At 40.0% G+C, this 21,110-nt stretch overlaps 1 protein-coding gene across 3 annotated transcripts in view; it reads right to left on the bottom strand.

Moving 5' to 3' along the window:
• Positions 1–21,110, bottom strand: part of RNF150 (ring finger protein 150) — a 248,337-nt gene that overhangs the window by 183,048 nt on the left and 44,179 nt on the right. The window lies entirely within an intron of this gene.

Here is a 21,110-nt window from a genome sequence, read left to right as displayed (position 1 = left end):
CCAACTCACTTATTTCTTAGCTTCCTAACCTGTATTCTATGATCCTTAGAGCCTTTCCAGATACAAATTTCAGTGATTCAGGTTTTATATCATTTCCATAGAGCCTAAATATACTAGGTTTAAAAAAGGTGACTCATCAATCATCAAAAGCAAAGTCCTCGTGCTGATTTTTGTTCTCAACCATAAAGTCATAGTTTTTAAGTTTAACAAAATGTGTGCCTTCCTGACAAGTTTAATGATTGTATCCTGGGGCCCAATTTCCTGCATTTCTCTTTAGAATTCATTCTGGTTGCAGTTTCATATATTTTGCAGTAACTTTTTCCTAACATTAAAAAAAAATTCTGTTAAATATCATCAATCATTCATTAAGAATTCTAGTTGAAATTTTAGCTTTACCTGTATAGGAAAAGTAAGATGGAAAGCTGAGGTAATTCACCCAGAAATCTGAGATTTAAAGAATCTGGCTATTTTGAGAAAGTTCACAAGATAATAAAATATCATCTTTTATCTATAGAGTCACACCTTAGAATAAAATATACAGCTTCAGTGTGCTTGGTGTTCATATTTTTGGTTTCTAATATTTTAGCCAATTCTTTTGATTTCAGAGAAGAAAAGTATTGGATGAAAGCTAAAATTGATAACAAGCTATTTGATATTACAAAACTCTGAATATATGCTCTGCTATGTGAAGAAGCAGATCTATCTCCCAATGACAAAAAGAAATCATCTAGACTTATAAAATGTTATTGTAGATTCTGCTGTATCATACATTATTTCTACATAGCTTATATTTCAATTCCAAGAATTCTATGTTTTACTGAAAACGTATTCATCTTCATGACTGAGAAAGCTGGCCATAAAACTCTGTTATAGATGTGATAAATTCATTTGAGGAATAAAAAAAAAACACCTCTGTTATATACAATCTATTTTAGGATAGGAGAGTCTATGGATTACTAGAGATAACTGTCTATAGTAATTACTATGATTACTCTGGGCAGTTGTCAGGAAAAGGGTAGACAGATCTGAAAATAAACACAGACATCAAGAGTAAAGTATAAGCAGGAGGGATGTAGGGGCTTTTTTTGCCTTATATTTGTGTTATGTACTAATGTAAATCATGTCACGATTGTAAGAAATCCAAAGGAAAAAGAGGATGCTTGCTATCACCCCTCAAATGCTGCTAGACCATGGATGTACATCCACATAAGACCCCACAGAGATATGCTGGACTCAGTTTCCATTTTGTGATGGCAAGGTTTCATTATTCTTCCCATACCATTTCAGAAAATAAATTTTGAGCTAGAGAACTATCTGCTCAAAACTTGGGGATAAATAAAATACACTCCTAAAGGATGCTTGGAAAAAGGAACTCATTAACACTAAATATTTCCTCATACTTAGACGGCAACAAAAGAAATAATTCTTTAAAATAATCAGACTAGAGGCATGCACTATTTTAAGCCCAGTCTGGTCCCCAATAAACAAAATGTAATACTTCTAAAAGATGGGAGAAATGGAACACAATTCATATGAATGGGAAAATGGCACTGAAATCTGACTTGTTTTAGAGACAATTAATTACAGTCTATATCAAAGAAAAAAGTCAAATTCTTATCACTGCTTCAAAGGAACCCTGGCAAAGGTCGGCTCACTTGGTTTAGAGGCCACAGTGGCTGCTACACACGAAAAAATTTAAGAAATAAAAGACTCATAAAAATGTAACACAAAGTATTTTATCTTACTTTAAATGAGTCATTAGCAAATCTGCTTATTATAGCATATTCCACCTACTCACAAAAGGATCTGAATTAAGCTGGCTCTATTTCAATTGATATAAATAAACCCAACGTCAAAAGTAAAGGAGATACCTCCCCAAAGTATACAGATTTTAAACTTTATTTAAGAAAAGAGAATCAGATACTTATGAGCTGCAGAATTGTTATAAGCACACTAAATACTTTCCTCAAATAACCTGTAGTGGAGTTATCTTTCAATTTCTTTAAAAATTTGAAGATTTGGAAGACTTATTTTTATACTAGAGTAGAAAAACAAGCTGTTTAAAGGTGAAAAAACGACAATGAAATATATTACGCCCCAGGTAAAGTAAGATACAAAAGTGAAATAAAAACTATAGCAAAACCTATTTCTTAAATGGATGGAGTGAGGAGTTTTTCTTTTAGGTTTTATATAAGACTGATAATGTTTTAAGTTTGAGTTATAAGAGAAACAAACACACACACACACTAGCCCTTTGGAAGGTATACAAGTGTATAAGACACGTGGGGTGCAAAATCACTCATAATACTATGCTTAGAAGCAGCACTTCTGAACGACATGGCATCCAGCCAGCTGACCTTGTTCCAAGGTACTGTTTAGATAGCTGGGATTCTACCATATAGGCAATTTTGTATTCTATATTTTATAGATGTTATATTTGTCATTTGAAGAAAATCTTTGTAAAGAGTTTCAATGCTCATTCATTCACAAATTTATACATATAAACATTGCATTAAATGCGTCATTAGCAAGTTAGTTTATTTATAGTATATCCCACCTAGCAGGTGGAAAGGATCTGAATCACATAGCTGCTACCTCAATTGATCAAAAACACATTTTAAAACTGAAGGAACTGCCTCTCTAAAGGACATGGATTTTAAATTCTACTTAAGCATACAAGGTTTACTTCTTCATCTCCCTTTCTGTCCTTACTGTTATGTAGGTGTGTCAAAGGTTTTATTTTATAATAAGTAAATGCAGACAAGTATCTTTGTACATAAACATTATTGCCTTAGGATAGACTCTCAAGAGTTTAAATTAGTAAGGTAAATAATATGAATTATTTTTAAAGTTCTTGATAAAAATAAGCAAACTATGTTCCTGAAAGACTGTGCCAGCTTACATTTCCACCAGTCATAGGTGCAAAGTGCTGGTTTGGAGCTGACATCGTTTATAATTCTTCAAGAAGGAGCTGATAAAACTAGGGCTATGAGCAAAAACAAACTGATTATTTACAACATGCTATGGACTCCAGGTACACACACACAAAAATACGATATTCTTTCCTTGGCAGATTTTACAAATCCTGTTTAGCATATGTATGCATCCCCTGCATGTGTGTGTGTGTGTGTGTGTGTGTGTGTGTGTGTGTGTCTGTGTACGTGTACATGTGTCTGGGATGGTTGGGTGGTTTGTAATGACAAAATATGAATGACCAGTAGCCACACTCTTTTAGTTGAAGGTTTCAGCTTTAGCCTTTCTTGCTTATTGAACTCTAAGAACCACTTTACAATGAATCCATGACAAAAAGTCCTAAGCAACCAATTGGTGGCTCCATTAACAGAGTTAATCAAAGTTAAAAAATGGATTCCTTTGATGTAACCAAATAACTTCAACATTTCTCAATTTTTTTTCTTCTGACTTTTAAAACTCTACTTAATAATCATAAAACACATATTGAACATTTGCTGTGTGTCAGATGCTATTCTAAGCACTAAGCCTACTTTAATTTAGTGCTGGCAACACCCCCATGAGTTCAGAACCATTAATTCCCCCATTTCACAAGAGAAAACAAAAGCCACACAGAAAGTAAAGGAGCAGAGGTGGCATGTGAATCTTTGTGGACTAAATAAGGAAACATACTCCAGTCTGCCTTTTACATGGTAGGCACGTGGAAAGTCTTAACCATCATTAGCTATGTGTGTTTCTGTTTTGACCTACAGGTTGTGAAAACTGTGAAGTGAAGGGTTATGACTAGAATGTTTTATGTGTGGCTTTCCTCTATTAAAAACCTAATCAGTTATATTTCCATTATACGCCTTAAAAAGTCAATGACACAAAATAAAAGACAAAAACCAAAAGCAGTAACATGGGGGTGGGGGGGGGGCGTGGACATCAGTGAGGTGAGAGGTAGTTTCTCAAGGATTATTTGTTGAATTAAGGGCGAGGCAGAGGGTTTGACTGCAATGTGGCTTTATAAGCTGCAAGTTAAATACCCTGACAAGTCTTAAGTAAGTTCCTTGTATATCACAGGGCTAAAGGTCTCCAAATCAACCCGCTTCTCTGGTTTCACCAGTGAACCTTGCATCTGGGTTACTGTGACCTATGGTGTGGCCACCACAGGCTTGGGATCAGTGTGTGAAGAGCAGGGGCAGCAAAGGAAAGTGCCAGAGAGAAATTCATCACATAACGGGTTTCTGAATGTTCCTGACCCCTCTCAAAACAGGAAAACACTATTTTAAAATATTGAAACAGAAACCGTTTCTAGAATTAAATATAGGGGGCCAATAAACCCTTCCTGTTTGCAACATATTTTAAGTTTTCTATACCAGTGGCTGTTAGGTAACCACTAAGTGATGCCTCCTCATGAAAAGCGAGCTTTAAAACACAACAGATTAGGGTGTGTATGCTCTAAGAAGGAAGGAGTTCCTTATAATTCCTCCAAAGACAGACTAGACTCAGCAATGTAGTAATATTTCTCAAGAGCTCAAACGCTGGAAAAACTAGCCTTGAAACCTTAAGACCACTGCCTTATGAGGCAATGTTCACTCCAACTGTCTATCAAATTCTGATTCCTTCAGCACACGTGCCCTCCATCTAACTACACAAAGTTGCGCAATGTCATATGATCTCCCAAATAGAGGTGGCGCAGAACTAGCAAATCTATCTCCATCTAGATGCTGAAACTGGCTGGAATCCACTATCTTCATACAGCAACCTCAGAAAAGGCTTGTTTCCAGAAGCTGCTTGGGTCGAAATAACACATTGCAGGCATTTTCTCTGCCTGGGTAGCAGCTTCACCTTCCCAATCTCTTCATTGTGATTATTTTCTAACCCTTCTCAATGCTATTTGACTCATCTGATCCAAGTGTATTCACTTCAGGAAGGTATGAATCAGCATGAAGTTCCTCCTCCTGCTGTTAAATTATTTCCTCTTATGACCCTTCTCCTCTGGATGCAGGAACATTAGAGCAAGGAGCCACTGTAAAAAGCTATCACCTGTTCTGTGTGTGTGCAAAAATATCAATCCCTTCCTCAGTAATTTCAGTACACTACGAATTACACCTTACATTTCAGAAACAGGCGTCTCCATGATCTGTAAGTTCAGTTTATTCTTTGCAGCAATATCAATGCTTCTTTTCTGTGGAGAAGGTGTCAAAAGGGACCCCAAACTGCGAACAAGTGAGCAAAGAGCAAGTCAGATTCTGAAGCTTAATGTAAAAAAAGATACCAATGCCACCTTTATGGAACCTTTAAGTTCACACTTTCAAAATGTTTTAGACACAAATCCAGATATATCTTGATCCAGCAGTTATCCATATCAAGAACTCAGATTAAAAGGTTTTATTTTAAGTGAAGTTATGCATGTTCTAAAGTTTTCTAAGCAAAAGGCTCTAGGACCTTAGTTAGCACTGGGCTGTGACAGTTTGTAAAACTAAAAGGCCTCTGCAATCTTAACTCTATCTGAATATTGTTACAAATGTTTGCAAAGCAGATCTTTCCCCCAAACACTAAAGACATAAATAATGTAAAATATGTGGTTGACTTGGTTGACAAAACATAAATAATGTAAAATACTTGGTTGACTATTAATGTAAATTAGCGTTAAGCCTGAATTATTAATACTGAGTACCCACTATACACAACATGTTTTTAAATAACTTCAGATTAATTAATTCCAAAGAGATCATCTTGCCTAATTCAGTTTTCACGTGGAATTGCTTTAATAACAGATAAAATAGTTTGTTTAAAATACCAATTCCTTATTATTTGTAAAAGAATGCAGATAGAGCAATCAAGGTCGCCAATCTTTTGGGGTAGAAGTTTGAAGTCATCCTTAATCTATTAGAATTCTAAGTCAAAAATTTTTGTTTTTTTTTTATGGAGAGAAAACAGGTCAGTCCTATCAGATATACCACAAATAGATGACTTTATTGCAGCTCTAGGAAAATCCAAATAGATCAGCTTTATTGAAGCTCTTGCAACGAGTTGACAGGTTACTTATCGGATTCATTCAAAGTCTGTGTCTATATGGTAGGTATAATCTAACTAGTACAATCTAACTACTATGCAAGAACCAGTGTTCTAGGTTAAGCATTAAGTGCCTAGCTTGACATGGTCAAAACCAGAGAAGGGGTACTCTTTGATTAAATTCAGGGCATATTATCTCCCTACTGCTGAGGAAAAAATTTCCTTGATCCTAATGATCTAGATTGGTTTTCATGATCAATCAATATCATCACATAATTATCTGCCAAACAACTTGACCATAAATTACTAAAAGGTGGTCTTTTTAAGCTTTCACCCTTGATTCCCATTTTCAAGTTCAGAGAGAAGAATTTCTCATAAAGGCGTTTTACGCTAAGATGGAAAAACATCTCAAAAAGCCCAGAGAAAAAGCCGAATACAAGACTCCTATAATCATTTAAGAATACAGGTAAAAATTAAGGATCTCTATGGAAAAATTCACATATAAAGTATTTTTCAACCCCTAGGATAGAGTCAAGATACACACTCCTAAATGAGCTAAATTGGCTTCTGTCACTGGAATTTTTATGACAAATCTTAGCACTGATTTCAAGTAAACAGAAAAAGCCTTTTACAGGTCATTGCTGGCGAATTTTGTCTTTTAAAATAACGGAATAAGGGAGTTCCCATCATGGTGCAGTGGGTTAAGAGCCTGACTGCAGCAGCTCAGGTCCCTGTGAAAGCACATGTTTGATCCCAGGCCTGGGGCAGTGGGTTGAAGGATCCAGAATTGCTACAGCTGTGGCTCAGATTCAGTCCCTGGCCCAGGAACTTCCATATGCCCTGGGTGCAGCCATAAAAAAAAATAGAATACGAAAACTCGGTGGAATATTGGTCAATAAAAATACTATAATAGCTTTGTGTGGGGATGGATGGTTACTGGACTTACCATAGTGATCATTTCACAATGTATACAAAATGGCAACACTAAGTAGTACACCTGAAACTACCACAATATTGTATGTCAACTATATTTCAATTAAAAAGAAAATTGTGTAGCATTTCTGGACTAATTCTTAAGAACTAAAGAACTTGAATACTTCTGCATTATCTGGCAAGAAAAAAGGAAAACAGAAAAAGAAAGGAGGAAAATAAAGGAAGACAGTGCAAGAGGAAGTAAAGGGGAGCGAGAAGGAAATTTCCTGCTGGAAAAAGCAGGAAATATTTGGTAGAGAGTTTCATCAATTTAAAATATGGTATAAATCTAAATATGGGATTTCTGAGTGTGATAACATTCTCCTATGAAAAGACAATAGTCTAGGCTGGTCTGTGGGTGTTTTTTTGTTTGTTTGTTTGTTTTCTTTTTGTTTTGTTTTGCTTTCTGGCCATGCCCTTGGCCTGTGAAAGTTCCCAGGCTAGGGATCAATCGCGAGCCATAGCAGCTTCCCTAGTCACTTCAGTGACAATGCTGGACTCCTAACCTGCGGTGCCATAAGGGAATTCCAGGATTCTATGCCTTTTGAAAGGACATGTGTTAGGAGGCATAGGGCTCGTTTTATGGGTAAGAGAGCTACCCACACACTTTTAGGAAGTCCAGATGTTTTAATGGAAAGAGATCAGGATGGGAGACTGGTTCTTTCAGAATAAAGGCCATTCACCACTACTGAAATCTTGACGGCACTGCATCTGTACAGTCCCAGAGATGGAAAACTATAGTGTCGGAGCTGACACTGCCATGTCTGGGTATCATTTATTTGCTATTTTTGATGGGAGAAGAAAATCAAATACAAATGGGAGATACCATACCTTCAAGCAACTCCTAGGGCAGTGCTAATCAAATTTCAATGTGCCTTGCCTATGAGTCACCAAGGGATGTTGTTAAAATGCAGATTCCGTTTCAGTAGGTCTGGAGCCCAGGACTCTGCACAAGGACGGAAACACACTGGGAGCAGAGCCTCGGGGACTGGCCCTGAGGACCCTTATCGCCCACAACCATGCAACAGGGTCACAGGAACTGTTGCAACACGGAGAGGGTTTTCTATGCTGAAAGGGACAGATAAACGTGCTTTATATTGTGAAAGGATGACATTTTTCGCTGCCCACTAGCCACTTCTGGAGGACAGAACCTGCATTATCACAAATCTCAACTGTGGCTGAGGGTCTTGGCAGAGTCATTACATGTTTCCATACATGAACAGAGACAGACTGTACACAATGATGGAGAGTCTGATGCCTGTTTCTTTAGTTTTTGGTGGCCCGGGCATGTGTGTTTTCAATGGGACAAAGAGGAAAGCAGAGTCACACATATACTTAAAGTAAACTTTATTAAGTTTCTTTTATTGAACATTCTAACCATATAACATCAAGTGATATACCATCTACACACAACCGAGAAGCATATAAAAAGGCAATCAGACATAACTGCGCTTTTTAAAAGTTTTTATTTATACTGGAGTATGGTTGATTTTACAATATGTGTTCATTTCAGATGTACAGCGAAGTGATTTTCTTTTTACTCAAAGAATTTTATTACATTAATGATTGTACAATCATCATCACAACCCAATTTTAGAGCATTCCCATCCCAAACCCCCAGCCCACCTCTCCACCTGTCTCCTTTGGAAACCATAAGTTTTTCAAAGTCTGTGAGTCAGTATCTGTTCTGCAAAGAAGTTCATTGTGTCCTTTTTTAAGATCCCACATGTAAGTGACAGCATTTGACGTTGGTGTCTCACTGATTTCCTTTAGCATGATAATTTCTAGGTCCATCCATGTCGCTGAAAATGCCATTATTTCTTTCCTTTTAATGGCTGAGTAATATGCCATTGTATCTATGTACTACATCTTCTTTATCCAGTTCTCTGTCAATGGACATTTAGGTTGTTTTCGTGTCTTGGCTATTATAAGTAGTGTTGCAATGAACACTGGAGTACATGTATCTTTTATTTTTTCTTTTGTCCTTTTAGGGCCACACCCGCAGCATACGGAGGTTCCCAGGCAAGGGGTCTAATCGGAGCTGTAGCTGCCAGCCTATGCTGGAGCCACAGCAACGCCAGATCTGAGCCGCATCTGTGACCTACACCACAGCTCACAGCAACGCCGGATCCTTAACCCACTGAGCAAGACCAGGGATCGAACCCACCACCACATGGCTCCTAGTCGGATTTGTTTCCGCTGTATCACTACAGGAACTCCCATGTATCTTTTTGAGTCATGGTTTTCTCTGGATAGATGCCCAGGAGTGATTCGTTTTATACACACACACACACACACACATAGATATGTAATTTTTTTTCAGATTCTTTTCATATATAAGTTATTACAGAATATTGAGATTTCTCTGTGCTATACAGTAAGTTTTTGTTGATTAACTATTTTATTTATGGTAGTGTGTATATATTAATCCCAAACTCCCCCTCTTTCCCTTTTGGTAACCATAAGTTTGTTTTCTATGTCTGAGTCTATTTCTGTTTTGTAAATAAGTTCATTTGTATCATTTTTTAAGATTCTACATTATAAGTGATATCATACGGTATTTGTCTTTTCTTTCTGACTTAGTTCACTTAGTATGATAATCTCTAGTTGCTAAAAATGCATTATTTCATTCTTATGGCTGAATTATATATATATATACACACACACATCTACTTTATCCATTCCACAGTTGATAGACATTTAGGTTGCTTCCCTGTCTTGCCTATTGTAAATAGTGTTACGATGAACACTGGGGGGCATGTATCTTTTCAAATTATGGTTTTCTTCAGCTATACGCCCAGGAGCAGGACTGCAGGATCACATGGCAGTACTGTTCTCCATAGTGGCTGCAGTGATTCACATTTCCAACAACAGCGTAGGAGGGTTCCCTTTTGTCCACATCCTCTCCAGCACTTACTGTGTGTAGACTTTTTGACCATGGCCATTCTGACCAGTGTGAGGAGATACCCATTGCTGTTTTTATTTGCACTTTATAAATGTTTTAAGATAGTTTTTGTATAAACATTTAAAGACTATAAATTACTAAATAGATAGATATGAAAAGAGTTTTTGTATAAACATTTAAAGACTATAAATTACAAAATAGATAGATATGAAAAGAGCACATTTACCACCCCTGCTCCAATCTAACATCAGCCCTCAATCTGATTTTTATTCAGTATTAACTCAAAGTGCCACTACCACCCATAAGCAGTACAGCATCATATCCAGGCTGACTCCTTCTTGCTGAATCACCTCCAAGAGTCACAGCCCCAATGCAAAGAGAGCTTCAGTGCTTAGAAACAATAAACCTAATGTTGTTTTGAATCACTATACCTTATACACTGAAAATTTCTCCTTCGTGCTTTGTATTTGTCAAAACCCTCCACCTTGTTTGATAGGTAAGCCATTGCCAGGGACTGTCCACACTGGTTCCATGATCTGGGATTCCTCAGGAATCAGGACATTGTATTGGTCACACTGCCTGCTTAGCGGTGATGTGAATTGCGATTGCTACATTAGAGTTAGAGACATGGGACCCAGTCCAAGAGGAAGAAGAAGCAACTGAAGTGGAAAAAGCTTTGGATAGGCCCTTGGGTGCCCCCCCCCCCCCCAATTACAGCCAGTCTGGTTCAGCTTCCTGGGAAGAGCCATGGAAGGCGGCAGTGGCCATCCCAGAGACAAGAACACAAGGGGGCGATATTGAGCTATGGCAGGGCAGCCCCGCCTGTGCTCCCCTCCTCGTCCCTGCCAGGAGGCAAAGCAAACATCTCAGGCAGGAGGTGAAAATGCCAGAAGACCAACCCTTACCTACCCGCTGAGATCTCTGTGCCTCCGTTTCTTAATTTTTTAACACTGCAATAACGCTACCCCCACCACGGCCAGATCATGGGGAGCACAGAATAAAATGCAATGATATGAATCAAAAAACTCAGGAAAGAGAAAGGACTATGTAATTCATCATCATTATTACTACTCACAGTATTTACTATGGGTTTTTAAATGCATCACCTGTATTGCTACGTGGTTCCAAGTGGCCAACCAAAATGTGGGACTCAGTGAAAGAGCCTAGGTGAAAATGGCAGAAAAGTCTAGTTTTTAACTTTATTTATTTATTTTTAGGGTCACACCTGTGGCATATGGAGGTTCCCAGACGAGGGGTCGAATTGGAGTTGCAGCTGCTGACCTGCACCTGCAACAGAAAGGCCAGATCCGAGCCTTGTCTGCAACCTACACCACAAGCTCACAGCACCACCAGATCTTTAACCCACTGAGCAAGGCCAGAGATCGAACCCACATCCTCATGGATACTAGTCGGGTTCTCTACCACCGAACCGCAGCAGGAACTCCTTGTTTTAAAATTTAAATTCCATGTTACTCACTCTTGTTTTTTGTCGGACCAGCCTGGTCTGGTGCTCATCTCTACAATCTGAGCTTCATGGAAGATCAGAGATTCAGGTACAACAGTAGTTTTAGCAAAGACACAGTGGATGAGGAGGGTTCCAGGCTAAGAGAGGGCAGGGCAGGAATCTGGGGAAAGAACAAGAGGCTGGGTGGGGCCTGACAGAGCGTTCTGCTTAGGTGGCTGCAGCAAGAGGCTGGGGAGCAGGGCTGGTTGATGATCCTGGAAGTGGACCAGTGGTCCTGGGACCCTTCCCATCCTGGACTCCTGGGGTGAGCAGAAGAATCTAGCATTTTGAAGGCAGCGAGGGAAGGCATAGCCAATACATAAGGACCACAGCATAACCCAATGTAATAACGGATTTTGAACTTTGAGAATATATTGCTTTTGAAATAACACCTCAAAAATAAGATCAGGAAGCAGCCGATATTAAGCAACATCCTTCAGGCAGAGAACTGGGTTTTGGCCTCATGCAAATCAGAGTCACAATGGCTGGCATGCAAGTCTGGCCTAGCTGGTTGTGTGGCATTACCACAGACCATTGACAAGAGAAGGCAGGTGTCCAGGGCAACCAGAAAAAAAGGGAATCTTGACAGTAAGAATGCAAACGGGTAACTCCAGGATTATTCATGACAGCAAGCTAGATGTGTCTATTAGTCAGAGTCATGTTTGAAAAACAGAAACCACTCGAAGCATTTCTTTTTTTTCTTCTTTTTCTTTCTAGTGCCACACCTACGGCTTATGGAGGGTCCCAGGCTAGGGGATGAATCAGAGCTGCACCTGCCAGCCTACACCACAGTCACAGCAACACCATATCTGAGCTGCATCTGTGACCTACACCACAGCTCATGGCAAAGCTGGATCCTTAACCCAATGGCCAGGAATTGAACCAGCATCCTCATGGAAACTAGTCAAGTTCTTAACCCGCTGAGCACCTGAGAAGTCCAACTCGAAGTATTTCAAGCAAAGGAAACTGGTTCACAAGGGAAAGCTGAAAAGCAAACACGAGTTTGAGGCCACCTTGACATTAGTATCCATAGAAAGCTCTACCACTCCTGTTGCTGGAGGAAAAAGAGTGTGTTATAAGTCCAGAGGCTGGGGTAGCATGTGGGATCTAGACCCAGAGGTGAGGCGGAGCCATGAGGCAGGCAAAACACTCCTGAGATGCTACCCAGAGCAGAAGGAGAGAGAACTATCCCAGCTTCTCCGCCCCTGGTTCTCTCAGCGCTTCCCGTTGTCACACTCTCCCAGAGACCAGCTGGCAAGGGAACCTGGAGTGCTCCCTGGGTGCAGGGAAGGGCAGGGGATGGTCCTGAGAGCTAACTGGCAGGTGATGGAGACTAAGACTTTAGAGTTATCTGGTTAGTTAACCCCTTGCACAGATCTTACGCACACCAAACCACCTTCCAAATACCATTTGTTTAATGAACAGAGACTATTTACTAACCAGCAGTAGTATTCCATTTCCCTTGGCAGCTAAATTTCTGACTGTAAATCAACAAACTGAAACTCGTCTGGCTTAGATACTGTCTCTCGTGAGTTTTGTCAGTGTGATGCAGTCTCTCTGAATGAAAATCAAGATCTTGGTCCTAAAAACTGAATCTATACCAAAGTTGTCCAACTAAGGGTAACCCTGGTTCCAGGGCTGACTCTAGAGGGAAGATGGGCTGATTTTTTTCTGGAGAGTCAGAAGGTAAATATTTTAGGCTTCACAGGCCATATCATCTGTTGCACAGACCGCTCAACTCTACGAGAGGAGGTTGCTCTCAATGATGCTGACACAAATGGGTGTGACTGTGTTCCAATAAAACTTTATTTACAAAATGGGTGGTGGGCCGAATTTGACTCTCAAGCAGGGCCACAGCCTGCCAACCACCCCTGGTCCACACCAATGTCAGCCAAGTAAAGGAAGCCCATCTAGTAGTGTGACTCAAAATGAAAAGGTAGCTAAAAATTTGAGAGTAGAGCTGATATCCATTGCTAGTTACTATTTGGAATTGTACCCTTTAAGTCTAATAAAAGGTTAAAAATTTTACTATATTTTTCCCTGAGTTTCTCCTTTTATCACAGATCACTTAATCTCTTTAGTTTTATTTTGCCTCAGAGCAATTTTTATATTCATGATAACTTTGGAATTACTGCTTTTCTATATAATTTGAGTTACATCTAATTCATGCAGGACTTTAAAGAATTTTCCATTGAGCTTTTCAAAATATTTTCATTCCTAAGTATTAAAAAAACTATCATCATTCCTTTTTTTCCCCCAATATAAAGTTTGGTGGGAAAATCTTTAGAACATTTTCTTTCCAAAAAACATATTCCCAGATCTGACCGAAAAATGATGATACTATCCAGTCACCTGTTTGTATAAAAATATATAAGGATATAATAGCCATTAAAAGATTACATATCTTTTGTAAAATTGCAAATAGGAACCACCCTTTAAATTTTTCTTTTAAGTTTTCTAAAATCGTGCAACATCAGCTGACAGTGAGGTTAAATCATTTCCCGTCCCTTCCAGACTTTATCAACTTGGCTCTAATGCCTTTTGCTGTTGGCCATTTGCTCCAAATTCATTTCTCCTCTCTACCAGTCTTTGGTTAGGACTGCTTCCCATTTCTACATTAAAATTGCTTTGAAAAAAACGTATCAGTGATATTGTTTTTCTTTTCATTTTCTCTTAGGAGAGATGCTTGTTGGAGTTCCTGTCCTGGCTCGGTAGCTGTCGATCCAGACTAGTATCCGTGAGGATGTGGGTTCGATCCCTGGCCTTGCTCAGTGGGTTAAGGATCCAACATTACTGTCAGCTGTGGTGTAGATCCCAGATGTGGCTCAGATCCCATGCTGCTGTGGCTCTGGTGTAAGCCGGCAGCTATAGCTCTGGTTTGACCCCTAGCCTGGGAACCTCCATATGCCGCGGGAATGGCCTTAAAAAGGCCAAAAAAAAAAAAAAAAAAAAAAAGAGAGAGAGAGAGAGATGCTTGCTATCTCTTCTTTGACCTAGGACATAAAATAAGGCCTTGGATTCTAAAACACAAGCTAACTTGATTTGATTTAACCAGTCACTCAGGGTTTGCTCCATATTGTCATAGTATGTGTCTTCTTTCGAGGTTTCGAACTGGGCTTTCCATTCTTTCCATATTCTTCCCACGGCAGAATTTATTTACTAGCACTTTCCTATAAGTGGACCCTGACTCTCTGCTCCTGACTTCATTTACACATCAATGAAACTTCTTTTATCAAACTGGCATTGGCTGGCCCTTTTGAGATCTTCACTTCCCAGTCCCTGATTAAAAAGAAAAGCACATGGTCCATAAAACGCTGGTATCTTTCACAAAAAGATTTCGTATGATAAACACCAAAGTTCTTGACAATTTCAATTGTGCTTATGCTTAAAAATTTAATACCATCACATGATCATGACTGTCACTTCCTTGACCCCATGTGGAGGAGAGCTAATGCTATCACTACTCCAGGCACCTGATGTCCATGGAGTGGCTCTTTCGGCCTCCTAAACCCTGAAATGTAGGTCTAAGGGGTAAAGTGTGAGAGCTACGGCCTGGGGCCCTGGGAAATCGCCTGGCTGAGGGCCGTGTACTCTTTCGCTGCACCTGCTACACTTTTTCAGACTATATTGGGAGAGAGGAAGCAAAAAAGGGGATGAAAACCAGTGAGTTATGCCCATTCTAAATAAGAGAGGCTCAACAGAAATGAAGACACATGTCTACACAATAGCCTCTACAGGAAGCTTATAGAAGCCTTATTTATAATCACCCCAACCCAGTGTCCTCAGTGGTAAATGAACTCACACACTGTGGCACAGCCACAGAGAAGGAGGATACCCAGAAGCAAACTCCTGAAACACCCAAGAACAGGGTGAACCTCAAGAGCTTTATGTCCCGTAGAAGAAGAAAGGTAAAAAAGGCTACAGACTGCATGATCCCATTCCCACAGCATCCTGTAACAGGCAAAATTATGAGCATGGTCCTTAGGTTATAAGGACAGCACCATGGTTGTCAGGGATGGAAGTGGAGGGAGGATCTGACCACAAAGTAGAAGCACAAGAGTATTTTTTAAAAATTTTTATTGGAAGAAAGTTGACTTACACAGCTGTAAATTTCAAGCCTATAGCAAAGAAAATCAAGTATGTAGTGGGGTGATGGAACTCTTCTGTCTCCTGATTGTGGTGGGTTCATGACTCTTGGGAAAACTCACAGGATTGTTAAAAAAAAAAAAGGTGAATTTATTATATGCAATTTACAAATAAAGGTCAAGGAGCACCCTTGCGGAGCAGTGGGTTAAAGATCCAGCATTGTCACAAGTGCTGTGAATTCAATCCCTGACCTGGGAACTTCCACACGCTGTGGGTGTGGCCAGAAAATGCCAAAAATTTCTTTTAAAAATCACACCAAGAGAGGGGAGAGCCTCCTAGCTCAGGAAGCAAGAACAGAGACCCTGAAGATTAAATCCCACTACTGTTTAGTTAACAACTTGGTGGAGATTCTAGTCTTCTTTTCCTTAAGTTTCCCCTCCCTGGTAAGCGCGACCAGCCAGGCTGGTGTTCTCACTGCGTGTTAGGTAGGATCTGTGGCTGCAGACAAACTGGTCACCCTGACTCGCACCTGTTGCAGGCAGACCAGCAATGCACCTCTGAGGCTGGAGACCTGCCCGGGTTGGGGTCTACTTGGGGCTTTGAGTTGCTTGCTTCTCTGATCATTGAGGTTAAGTTGCTTCTCTAATCCAAATGATGGAGGCTTTGATGTTTCTTGCAGCAGCTTTAAAGCAAAACAAACAAAAATCCAGCAGCAGTTGTCCACATCAATCTCTTGAGATTTTGGTCAGGGGGAAAAAAAAAAAAGAATCTTTTTTTTTTTTTTTTTTTTTTCTTGAAACTTCAGTGTCCCCAAGGGAAACCTAACAGTCTGCTCTCGATTTTTTATAAAGTGTAATCCTGCTCTGAAACTGAGAAGGCCACACAAATGGCAAAGATCGATTCTTTGAGAATTTATCCTATTTAAGGATGAGATCCAATGCTGGTATAAGAGGCCTGTCCTTGACCATTCAATGGGGCAGGGGGTAAATGGTGAAATCTGAAAGGTTGTCCTCTGCCAACACGGAATTCAATGAATAAAGGAAAGAGGCATCCATTGCCTTCCTCTGAAATCTCAGAAGTTAAAATCTCAGAAGACCTGGTGGGCTTTTGAAAAGATATGTTGGAGGGGAGGGCCTCCTTTTTATAAGCGTCCCTGCTTTGCAAAGGAAATGATTTCCTTTTATCTCATATTAACGATTACCAGGTTTGCATTCAAAAGCAGAGGAGATGGTGTCTGTAAATAGTTTTTAAAGGAGTTTAAGATGAAAGATAGGTTCCCAAAAGTCTCTTCCATTTCAGGGAGTTCCCACTGTGGCTCAATGAGTTATGTCCTCAGTATCCACGAGGACGCAGGCTCGATTCCTGACCCCCTCTGTGGGTTAAGGATCTAGCATTACCATGAGCTGTGGTATGGGCCGAAAGCAAGGCACAGATCCCATGTTGCTGGGGCTGTGGTGTAGGCCAGCAGCTGCAGCTCCGATTCAACCTCTAGCCTGGGAACTTCCGTATGCCATAGGTGTGACCCTAAAAAGCAAAAAAGCAAAAAAAGAAAAAAAAAAAAAAAAAAAAGAAAAAGTCTCTTTTATTTCAAAGGCAAAATATCTCTGTACACCTCACGGTGATGGCCTAAGGTTACATAGTGCTCTTTAATGAAGAGTTATCTTGTTTCATCATCTTTATCAGTCAGATTCTAATGGAGACAATGTGTTAAGAGATGTGCCTAATTTTTTGTAAAACACAATAAAGGGTATTCAGCTGCTGTGATGCTTTCCTAGTGTGGAGACTGAAGAGCTCGACTCTTGGCTAAAAATGCGGGTCTCCTGCCCTCCCCAAATCCAGCATTCAACACACCCTATCTTGTTTTTGATGATCTTGAAATTAAGCCTTGCTTTATTCTAGAAAACATTAGGCCAGTAACACTCCTAAGAAAGCCAAACGGCTGCTCAGATTATCTTCCTTTTCCTATTCTCACATTTCATTTTCTGAGGAGAGTGCATCATGATCAATTGCTGGACTTAGATCCCAGGGCCTAAATTCCAGGTCCACCACTTCATAGTCACGTGAGCTTGGGCACTTTCCTGAACCTGCCTGAACTTCAACTTCCTTATTTGAACAACAACAAAAAATATATAGGGATGATCAATCAGAGTACCTATCATGCAGGATCATTGTTTTTATCAAAAAAAAAAAAAAAGTTAACATATATAAAGTGCTGAGAACAATGCCTGGCACAGAGTGAGTTCTACAAAAGTGTTATGCAGCTGCTGTTGTTATTAGGTCTACATTTGCTGAATACCACTAACAGCAGTGCAAAGAATGATTTGGCAGGTCAGGCAGACAGAAATGTATATTCTACCATGTCCTTCATGTCCTCTGAGCCTCAGTTTTCCCAACTGTCAAGGGGGCTAATAATGCCTCCTAACAGGACTGTTACATGGGGATTTAGCTAGCATCCTGCTGCTGCGGTAGTCAGAACTCTGGACTTCAGGCTCTGGAACCAGAAAGCCTATGAGACTTTGGGCAAATTGCTAACCTTCCTGCGGTTCAGTTCCCATTTAAGGAAATGGCAATAAACATAGTAGTGAGTTCACAGCTTTAATGTGATGATGATAAACATAGTCAGGCTTCAATATACATTGTTTAAAAGTATAAGATAGTCACTCCTCTCAAAGAGCCAGCATATGTTATATGGGAAACTTGACAAAATATTCCTCATTTTAAAAGCCATATTAGGTTACTTTTTAAATAAAAAAAGAAAAAGAAAAAGTGATTCTCCCCTGAAAAACCCCTCTTCCCGGTGAAGCCAGATTAGTCAGCTGTAACAGGAAGATTAACCTACAGTGGTACATTAAATCTCTCCCTAATCTGTCATGAAATTTACTGCCTCTTTTTCCAGTAATCGCTGAAATCTGCCCTTTCTCCTCTCCCTCTACCACTAAATTCTGGACCAGTTTATTCCTTTTGTTTTTGCTGAAAGAAGAAAAAAAAGAGCACAAAACAAAACTGTTAGTTTACCATTAGGTTTGAAATCGCCCATCTGAATTCAGGCTATTTTGCCATCTTCACCCAATCCAGGACTAGCTGCTATTATCACTTTAAATTTCTCTTTCTCCTTGTCCAAAATGTGTTACTGTGACTGCTTAAAACATGTCTTCGAATTTTTTAAATTAGTTTCACTTTATATTCCTGACTTGTCTCAAGTATACCCTCTTTTCACAATATCTCCCAGGAAAAGTTCTATGCCTATGAAATAGCAACGACTTATCTGAAGTTGCATCCTTTTTCCCCCCTCCTTTTCTCCCTCTAAATAAATTATATTTGTGTAAGACAGGGTGAGGGGACAGTGTTTCAGCTGTTACAATGCAAGTTTAGTTCCCTGGAGGCTGACAGTGATGGGAGACCCTGGGATTCTTGGATCCTGCACGCCCAGTGCGAGAAGGCAGCCTGAACAAGAAGGTAGAGGGAGGCTGCGATGGAAAGTCACCAGGGATCTCTCAGGGGGCAGGGGGTGCTGCCACAGGCGGGGAAACGTTCCCAGGTTACACGTGAGAGGTCTGATTACCAACAGGATCCGCTCCTCGGACTGTGGGTCTGGTGACCTCAGTGGTGACAACCACAAGTTCAGTGTGGTTGTCACCTGTGGTTGTCACCATTGGGCAATGGCAGGATTTCTAAAATATTACCCTCGGGTAAGTGGCCATCTCGAGTCACAGGGCTCCCGACACAGCTCACAGTCAACCATTCCGATCCCCGGCTGCTTATCTACAGCCTTCAAGGCTGTCAGCCCAGGGCACACAGGCGTCAAGTTCAAGCAGCCCTTACTGCCGGAACAGCTTTCACGCTCGCTCAAGTTCTAGAAAGGCAGGTTAGGCTAAGGACCTGTCAGCATTTGGGGAATTCCACTTTACTTTACAAATAGCTCTATCCGTCATTAAAACACATGTCATGTAGATGTCAGCTGGGCTGTTATTCTGAGAAGGGTAAATTTTCTCTACTTTCTTTCTGTGTCTTCTCTGAACTCTCTTTTTCCTCTGCCAGGCAACGTACTCTAAGCAAAGACATGGCCGAAGAGGGCTTCTTATGTCTACTGATGGAGAGCAGGAAATAAATGAGACCAAAGGAAACCTATGCTGCCCCAAATGGAAGCCCCTTTTGCTTCAGTTGGACAGAGAAAGGGCATTGTCAACCAAATCTTGGCATGGGAGGGATTCGGTGTGTTCCATATCGAGCAACTTTAGATTTATGGAATTTCCCTACTAAAGGGATTGAATCTAATCTCCCAAATTACTGGGGGGAGGGGGTGAAAAACCCACCTGCATACCACCTAAAAGTATACCATAGAAAAATAAGCAAAGAAAAAATAAAGATCTGTGAGGTTCGAGAGTTTTTAGAACAAACTAAGAATTAAATTAGTCTTCTGTGAGTGTGTGTGTGTTGGAGGGAAAGAATAGACCCATGTTTAGAGAATAGATTGACAGTGTTTTCTAAAACTGATTATTCCTTTAGAGATAGGCAATGACATGTGAGTTTAAAGAATCACTTTAAACTGATTCCTTCATTAGTATTTGCATATGGCCCCCGCTCAACAGCAATGGAATTGCAAAGCTTTTGGTTTTCTTTTTAGGTTTCTACTCCCTTTGGAGAATTCTGTTTAATTTTCAAAACTGTCAACTGTCCCACTCATGCCCCAGGGTTCTCCGAACTTTACGGTGACTCTGCATTCAATACAGTTTCATTGTCAAAATATAATTATGTGTTTGTACCCAAAAAAACCTCAAACACCATCTGCTTCTCAAAAGCCTGCTTCAGTTCTGCCACGGAGGTTAATTGCTCAGTCCCAACACACGGGCTGGAGGCACCACAGCAGCACCATAATTTGAACTCTTGAGTTCCTCTGCTCTTCTGTACTCTTCAGAGAAAAGGGACTAAAATAACCCAGAGTTTAGTTACACATATAATTGACCATATTCCCTGAAGGTTGTTGTTGGTTTTTTTCCAAGCCTAAAAGCAATGTGCACGATAACTGAGGGACTAAACAGTGTTTCCTAGTCATTGCTGCACTGCTGTGTACATGACCTTGAAACCAATAGCCAGGGGAACGGAGGGATGCAATTCAATTCCTGTTCAACAGTCACAGGCACCATTACTAGTTTTTCTAGCACCTTCTGATTGTTCTGGCCCTCGTGTCCTGAGATGAACGATTTGGGGGCAGCTTTTCTTGTGCCCTTGATCCTGACTTCCTATCTCCTCGCCTCTATCTTTCTAACTCAGTGCAGGAGGGGGGAAAAACGAGCCTAATAAAGTTGTGTATCTGCAAAATCAAGAAACAGGAGAAACTTATTTTTAAGTAGTATGTTAGGGACATTTGCAATATCACGTCCACTATGGTTTTCTTCAAATTAAAATGCAGGATCTCTTTGGGGTACAGTAGAGAATGATATAAACTATTACATAGAGGATGGATAAACAACAAGGTCCTGCTGTATAGCACAGGGAACTATATTCAATATCCCATGATAAATCATAATGGAAAAGATATTTTAAAGAATATATGTACATATGCATGTATAACTGAATCACTTAACTGCACAGTAGAAATTAACACATTATATATCAAGTAAGCTTCAACAAAATAAATTTTAAAAAATAATGAATCTGAAAAAAATACAGCAT

The sequence above is a fragment of the Sus scrofa genome, chromosome 8, assembly GCF_054392235.1.
Source record: "Sus scrofa isolate SSC_HxYL_T2T_F1_AM1 chromosome 8, Sscrofa_HxYL_maternal_Yorkshire_Landrace_v2.0, whole genome shotgun sequence".
NCBI lineage: Eukaryota > Metazoa > Chordata > Mammalia > Artiodactyla > Suidae > Sus > Sus scrofa.
The sequence above is the reverse complement of the archived record's forward strand: the minus strand, read 5'-3'. Positions and strand labels throughout refer to the sequence as shown.